Source organism: Heterocephalus glaber, unplaced genomic scaffold, assembly GCF_053883595.1.
Source record: "Heterocephalus glaber isolate CG9 unplaced genomic scaffold, H.glaber_assembly_v1.0 deba00001673, whole genome shotgun sequence".
Taxonomy (NCBI): domain Eukaryota; kingdom Metazoa; phylum Chordata; class Mammalia; order Rodentia; family Bathyergidae; genus Heterocephalus; species Heterocephalus glaber.
Window position 1 is genome coordinate 10985966 of NW_028258410.1, and position 7595 is coordinate 10993560.

Sequence of the window (7595 nt, forward strand, 5' to 3'; positions counted from 1 at the left end):
CCAGGCTCACTTCCTGGTTCATGTATCCTCACAAGCGTCCCACTGTGGTCTCTCTCACAAGGGCGCTAAACTTATTCATGAGGGGTGCATCTTGGCAATCTTCTCCCCTCACAACAGATGAACATGGATTCTAATTGGTCCTCACGGTCCCCTGGCCACCACGATTGGAGGAAGCGCCAAGTGTCACCCAGCCTGGCCTCACAGGACAGGAAGGTGTCCCCTTTGCTGCTCCTCTTCAGTCCTTCTCGCTGTGCCCCGGGAAACGTTGAGAGCATCTTCAGTCTCCAACAAGAGGCACCTTTTACAAAGGGAAGGCACAGGCACCGGCAGCTCCTCGGAGTCCCGCCAGTGTTTTGTAACACTGTTTTCATCACGCTTAATTTTATAGTGCTGATCAAAAGTGCGTTTCCAAACTAATTTACTTAAGTCAAAAAACTAACCTGTATTAAAATATGAAACAATTCATCATAAAGATGGTTTGGAGTCTTGGTGGACTCACCCAGCTGGTTTGCCCATGACCACAGGCTGGAAAGCGAGGATTTGGAGGGGAGAGAGCGCTAGACGAGGCAAGGGAAGAGGAGAAAGAGGGAGAGGGGAGGAAGGGGGAGACCACCATTTCAATTACACCGTCCCCAAGGCAGATGACAGGAGTCACCACCAAGAATAGGCATAAGGAAGGAGAAAACGCATCATTCTTGAAAATAACCTTCAGAACCTATATACAATTAACAAAACATAGATGATACATTTTGGCAAATTGGATGGAGAGAGGAACTTAAAAAACCCAAATCAGTAATCCATTTCTGGCAACTTTTTCTGCAGTAAGGGAAAGGGCCAAAGGGAACAAGAGGGCTCTCTCTCCACATCACCGGCGCTAGGGCCTGGTCTTGCCTCTCCTTGATCTGATCCACCTGGTAGCTGTGGAAGGAAGGCAGACCAGCCAGCTGCCTGGGCCCTCTGAGCCTGCATTCACTGCATCTTAGCCATGACCCTGAAGGCCTCAGTGGTAGGCAGGGCCTGGGTATGTGGCCAGGTCAGACACGGCAATCAGCCTCAGGAGTGTGGCCGGGACACTTAAGAAGGAAGTTCTCCACACACTGGGCTCACTGATAAGAAGAAATGTGCCTGAAGCGACTGACAGCCACCAGGAGACCAGACCCTGCCTGAGGATGAACCCAACACAGAGGAAAGAAGAGATAGACTGAAGTGTCCTTGGAGATTCTCCACCCCTCTGGGCCTGAAATCAGCACTGTCCCTAAGCTACTTGGAGTAACTCATCATTTCTTTTTGTTTCTGCTTGTTTGGAGGTCTGCCAGTTTCAACTGGAAAATCCTGGCTGGAACACTACTTGTTCTCCTAGGCCCCAGACTAAGCTGTGTGCAAAGAAAACACACAATACACACGACCCAGCGGCAAGCTAGTGGTGAGGGGCTTAGATGTTGTATTGCCCTTGGGCCAACTCAACCACATTTATACTAGCATCAACCCTGTCTCAGATGAAAAAACTGAGGCTTGAAAATTTACAGTCACTGGCCTATGATTGCATAGCTATTAAGTAGCAGAGTTTGAATTCAAAGTCAGTTCTCTCATTCCGGGGACACAGTTCGTAACCAGTAGGCAGACTGCCTCTTCAGTCCCTACCTGGCATTTGTAATTGCTCTCACTTTCTTCTGAGCATCGTTAAGAAGTCTTTCCCTCTTCACCTACTGAATTTTCTTATCCCCATAATCTCCACCGAAAGGTCGCACAGAGCAGTGATAACCCCATGTCTCTTCTGCAGAAGACACCAGCACATGGTCTTTCTCCCACTCTGAAGTTTGCTGACATTCCTTGATCTTCCTGTGCTGCCTCTGCCATCAGATGAGAAGTCACATGTTTCTGAGCCTTGGCCAGGTGCATGGATTGGCCATTGTGTTTATTTTTCATCAACTTTTTCCATGGCAGCAGATGTGCAACTGTTACTTCAAGCCTGTGAGTCTCACTTACGTTTTTGATTCAAAACTCAGCTGTTAAGAATATTGCAATGATCTCAGCTAAGCATCCCCTCAGATTGCCCCTTCATGTGCTTTATGGCTCTTTTGAAGATTATTTTCCCTTCAATTTAGGGGATTTAAGGGACAGTAACATAATACATTATGTAGTTTTCCACTACCCTTTTATTTCTTCCTCCCACCCACCCTGAGAGTAGATGCACCACACTTGCTGAGAAACAAGACGATGAGAGTGCTTTCCCATACTCCCCAAGTCTTGGCTTGTGCACTGCATCATCACATGACTTACTCTTCAACACACCAGAGGTGGTACTAGGCTGCAAATTCCTTGCCTTAAAGAAACATACGTTATAAATAAAATTCTGAGGGAAATAACATGACAGCAGTGCATTCTGAACTTCAGTTTTGCCATTTACATGTGCTCAAGGGCTAAAAGAAATTGGCTGATTCCAAAAAGAAATCTGACAGCAAATTGTTCAAGAGAGTCCTCAAGTTTCTTTCTGTTTTCTGTCATGGACTCTGACTGTTATTGGCTCCCCTGTGTTCTGTTCCTGCAGTCCTGGCAATGGGCCACATCTTCCCCCAGCAAACACCCCTCCCCACTCCATGTCCCTATGTCTGGGTGGCGCTCAAGAGCCAGGCTTATGACTCAGGACCAGCTGATTAGTGTCACGTGGCCCCTGAGACAGGCAGAATAATGGTCCCCTCAGAGATATTCAAGTCCTAATCCTCCGAATTTGAGAATATATGGCAAAAGGGACCTTCCCATTGTGAGTAAGGAACTTGAGTTAGGGAATTGCATGGGATTATTCAGGAGGACCCAATGTCAGCGAGAATGTCTTTATGAGAGGAAGGCAAAGTCAGGTCATAGAAGGTGACGATGGAAGCCCAGGTCAGAAGGGTGTGGGCTCCTGAGCTAAGGAGTGCAGGTAGCCTCTACGGCTGGCAGAGCCACGGAAACAGCTCCTCTCCTCCGGCCTCCAGAATGAACGCAGTCCTGCCAACCTGTTTGCTAAACTTCTGGCCTCCAGATTAAATGGTAGTATATTTATGTTATTCTAAACCACTGTTGGTGGTAATTTATTAGAGCGGCAATAGGAAATTAATACAACCTTAAATATGATAGTTGATTCAGGGATGGGCCCCAGAGCCAAACCACACCAGTCAGAACCACTGAGGCTCAGTTCTGGGACTTTGACAAGAGGCTCTTCTGTCTCTCTCTGGAGTTTCTGGGAGGATCAAATGACAGCTTACAGGTACCAGGAGCCATGGGCATCACAGATGAAGCCAACACAGAGGGACAAGACTGGAAAGAAAGTGCAGTGAGCCTGAGAGGTGAGTCCCTGGATCCAACGTGGCTCCATGGTACTTTTCATGTCCATCCTTCCTTATGCCAGCTCAAATTAGTTTCTTCCACCTGCAACAAAAGCATCTCATTATGCTTGTCTGAATTGGTTGTGACTCTCATTGTCAAGAAACCATTGCTGGCTGTAAGTCTCCACAGGTTGGCAAAGCTGCAGAGAGAACAGCCATGCGGGGGTGAGAAGAGCTGCAGAAATAAATATATGAAATTTTTCTGGAAGATCTGGGGGTCCACACTTCCAGCAGGCAAGATATGAGCGGTCATTCCAAACCCTTTCTTGTGGGGGTGGCACCTATGCAGTGAAAGAGAGGAAAGGCAACCCGAGCCCCCACGCAGCATGGTCCGTCCTTGTAGCTGTGACATGCTGACCAGCACCAGCCTGGAGGCTGCCCAGCAGGAGTAACGTGCCCACTCTGACCATTTCCCACTGAAGTGTGCAGGCACGCCACCAGTCAACAGCAGCAAACTTAGAAAAATGTCTGGAGGGAGGAGATTTGGCTCTCGATCTCTGGCTTGTGTTCTAGGGCCCAGTGGTCCCAATTTGTATGGGTTCCATCCCTCCTGGGAGCCCCTAAACCAGACAGTGCACACACACACACACACACACACACACACACACTCCCCTCATCTCAACCTACCTCAAACAATGCGTGTGCATTTCAGCTGGCGCCTTTGTGCCTTCACTAAGGGGGGAATTTCAAGCATCCTGGGAGATTACGGGGAGGATGCTTTTGAGTAAGTTAAGTCAACATGCCAGAAGCACACCTGCCTGTTTTACCAGCTTGAAGTAGCCTTGCCTTTTATCAGAGGAATTTTTCACAGAATGTATCCTTCCAAGGCGCATATAATGGAGAGTTTCTGTGTTCACCAAATGCAACCAACCGCTGGATATGAGAAACTGGATTCCAGCAGCTGTCAAATACCTTAATCTGTTTGCAGAATAAAAATATTCACGTAAGCACTTCTCCACTCTGACTTCTTTGCATGAAATCCTGTCCAGAGCCACTTCAAGCACAGTCCAAATGCTGCCCCTCCTAGCAAGTTCTACTGATTTGCCTGTTTAAAAGGAATACATAGTGAGTGTAATACATTGTGAGTGCTGCTGAAACATTTAGAATCACAGCAAAGTGTAATGGTAACAGTCACAGGCTTTGGAGCCACACAGACCTGTACATCCTGATTCCTCCCTTGCCTAGTTGTGTGACCTTTGTCAAGTCCTTTCATCTCTCTGAGTCTCAGTTTCCTTATCTGTGCAATGGGAATAACAGTAGTATGTATCTAGGAGGGTTGTTACAATATCCCAGATTAAATGAGAGAATGTACGTGCAACATTGAACCTAGAACCTGGAACCAAATAGATATGCTCTTAATAAATGTTACCCAGCAATGTTGGTAGCTGTAGCAATCGTGGCTGTATGTGAACTTTTCTTCCCCACTAGACTGAAAGTCCTTTGAGGATGGTGTATTAGTTATCCAGTGCCACAATAATGCCCATTGTAAACGTCCCTCAACCTTAGTGCTGGCAACAAGGTATCTCTATGATGTTCGGCACTCCCTCGTTTATCTGCGGATGGCTGCTAGAGGGTCCCAGGTAACCCTGACAGAGCTAAGGATGATTCCGCTCAGCTCCAGACATCTCTTGTCATCTAACAAGCCCGCTGGAAATGTCCTTTCTGTGGCATTAGAAGAGGTCCCAGGGCCAGAAAGTTCAACAAGCAACCGTTTTTGCAAGCCTGTCTGGGGGCCATGTCTGTGAATGTTCCTTGGTCATCCCCATGTGATCCAGGAGGGCACAGGTTCTCCCAACAAAGGGCAGGGTGAGGGAGGTTTGAAGAACTTCCATTTGCAGTGGGAGATGAAATCCCACAACATGCTTAAAATGATTTTATGATTGTGAGAAATCCATTGGTAATGTTGACTGAGACAAACCTGAATTCAGGCTCCACACCTAAGTTACCAACAGTAAACCCCAGTGTTTAACTGGACTTTGTAGAGGAGAGGGGATTCTTGGGATTGAAGTTTGTGCCCCTCCCCAAACAGCTCTGTTTCCTTATAAGGAACTATTCACACCTTTGTTCCCAAGGTCAGAGAAAAAAGACATTGAGCTTGTCTCCATCCATTAGTGTGTGTCACCCACCTTCCCTCTTCATCTGGGTTCCCCTCCCACCCAGGGCACAGTTTGGATTTGGAAGAGAGGGAAGAAAATATCCAGAGAGGCATAGCAACTAGGGGGCTGAAAGGACAGGCAGGACAGGAGTCTAAGCAGCCTCCTAATCTAGAACTTGTGAAATTCAGACTAGGAGCAGGCTCCACAGAGCTTCTCAAGCTAAAGCACAAAAGCTTTTTCCTTTAAAAGAAATTTCACAGTCCCATTTTTAATGAGCTCCACATTTTCTCGTGTGAACATGATTTTCTTCAAAAGGACAAGAGAAGCTGCCTCAGCAGGACACAAGTTAAACAAAGGAATAATGCAATTGAGTCTGGAAGTCATAACTCAAGTTCAGAAATCCCAGGAGAGCAGGATTTGACCTGATACCTTCTCAGAAACAGCACTGGGACCTAACAAAATCTGGCAGAACACGGCGTTGGATTGGGGAGGAAAGGGGAATTGTTTGGCTTTTTTTTAAACTTTAAACTCCTAGTTTACAGAGATGTCAACTGGAATCACTAGGAAAATACATTTGTAAGGATTCTAAGCTTGTTCCTTTATTCATTCAACTATTGTTAAACACCTACTGGAGCCAGACAGTGTTGTGGGTGCTGAGATTATAACTAGGAACAAGATGGCTCCTCTGTGAGGGCTCTGTGCCATTGGTGAGAAAGATGGTCAGACCAAACAAAGAATACAGTGCCAGATCTGGGTGAGTGCTTTGATGAAAACCACAGAAATAGTAGGGAAGGGAGACCAGCAGGTGGGGAAAGACTTGCCATTTAGATTGGAGAGGAGAGAGCGAGGTGGAGGAGGCCAAGCCATGCAGGCAGGGGCTGCCAGCCAGGAGTGCCCTTTGGTGGTCCCAGGAGCAGTCGCTTCCTGACCATCAAGCACCATCTGCCCTCCCTCGGATCACTGACAAAGGGGGGTTTCTTGGAGAAAACTCCTCCGAGTCTTAGGCTGAGTTGGCTCCCCATTATGTATGCTCCTGGGAAGGCCAGAACTTCTTAGATTTTGTCTCAGAGTTGTGTCAAAATGCCTGTTTCTGTGATGGTTGGTGAACACGTGTCTCTGCCGTGACATCACTACAAGGCATAGATCCCAATTCCTTGCTCCTAGCTGTGCCCACACCTAGACCAGACCTGACACTTAACAGTTCCTTTTCAGTTGTGCTCAGCGCCCTCTGCACATTCTCTCATCTAATCACGACTCTACCAAGCGGAAACTGAGACTCGGAGAGAGGAAGTGACTTGGGATCCCACACAGCTCCGCAAGGAGTGAGGGAGACGGTGAGAGTCCAGATATTTTTGACACCAAAGCCCAATCAGCAAGCCTCCCCCTCAGTACAGCATATGGGCCCGTTCCAGCTCATGCTACACTGACAGCACCAGCTGGACTTCCGGGAGAGAGAAGCGGTGTTTCCTTTGTGGCCTAAGGTTGAAGATGACAGATCCCATGGAAGGCAGAAGAGGGACAAGAGAACTGGGCGCTGGTATTGGACAACCAAGTCTTTCTGCCCTAGGTCAATTTCAGTCTCTGGAAAGATACTTGCAACATTAATATTTTCTAATTGAGATCACATGCTGGTGCCGGCCCCATCATCACTACAACTAGGGTTTTTTTGTTTTCTTTTGTTTTGTTTTTTGGTATAGGGGATTGAACTCAGGTCCTTGCGCTTGCACAGCAGGCGACGAAACCACTGAGCTAAATCCCCGGCCCCAACTAGGGTTGTTTTTACAGAAGAAATTGAGGCACAAAGTTAAGAAATATACATGCACAGATTCTGCTAGAGATACTTGCACATCAAGTTTTCTGCAAAAGTTACTCCTCCCTCCTAGCTCCATCTTCTTGAGCTCTCTAGACTTCTCGGCAGTTCAGTGCTCCTGGGCTGGTCCTGTCCCTACTCCCAGTTGGGCAAGACCCACACCAATCCAGAAGGGAGGAGATGCCTGGGGATGCTTGTGGTAAGGAAGTTGTGAGTCTGTCATCCGTCCTTTCCGCGATGCTGTGAATAAATGATTAATTCCTGCCAGATGCCTAAGTCAAGGTGCTGTCACGTGGTAGCAGTTAAGCCCACAGAGCTGAATCC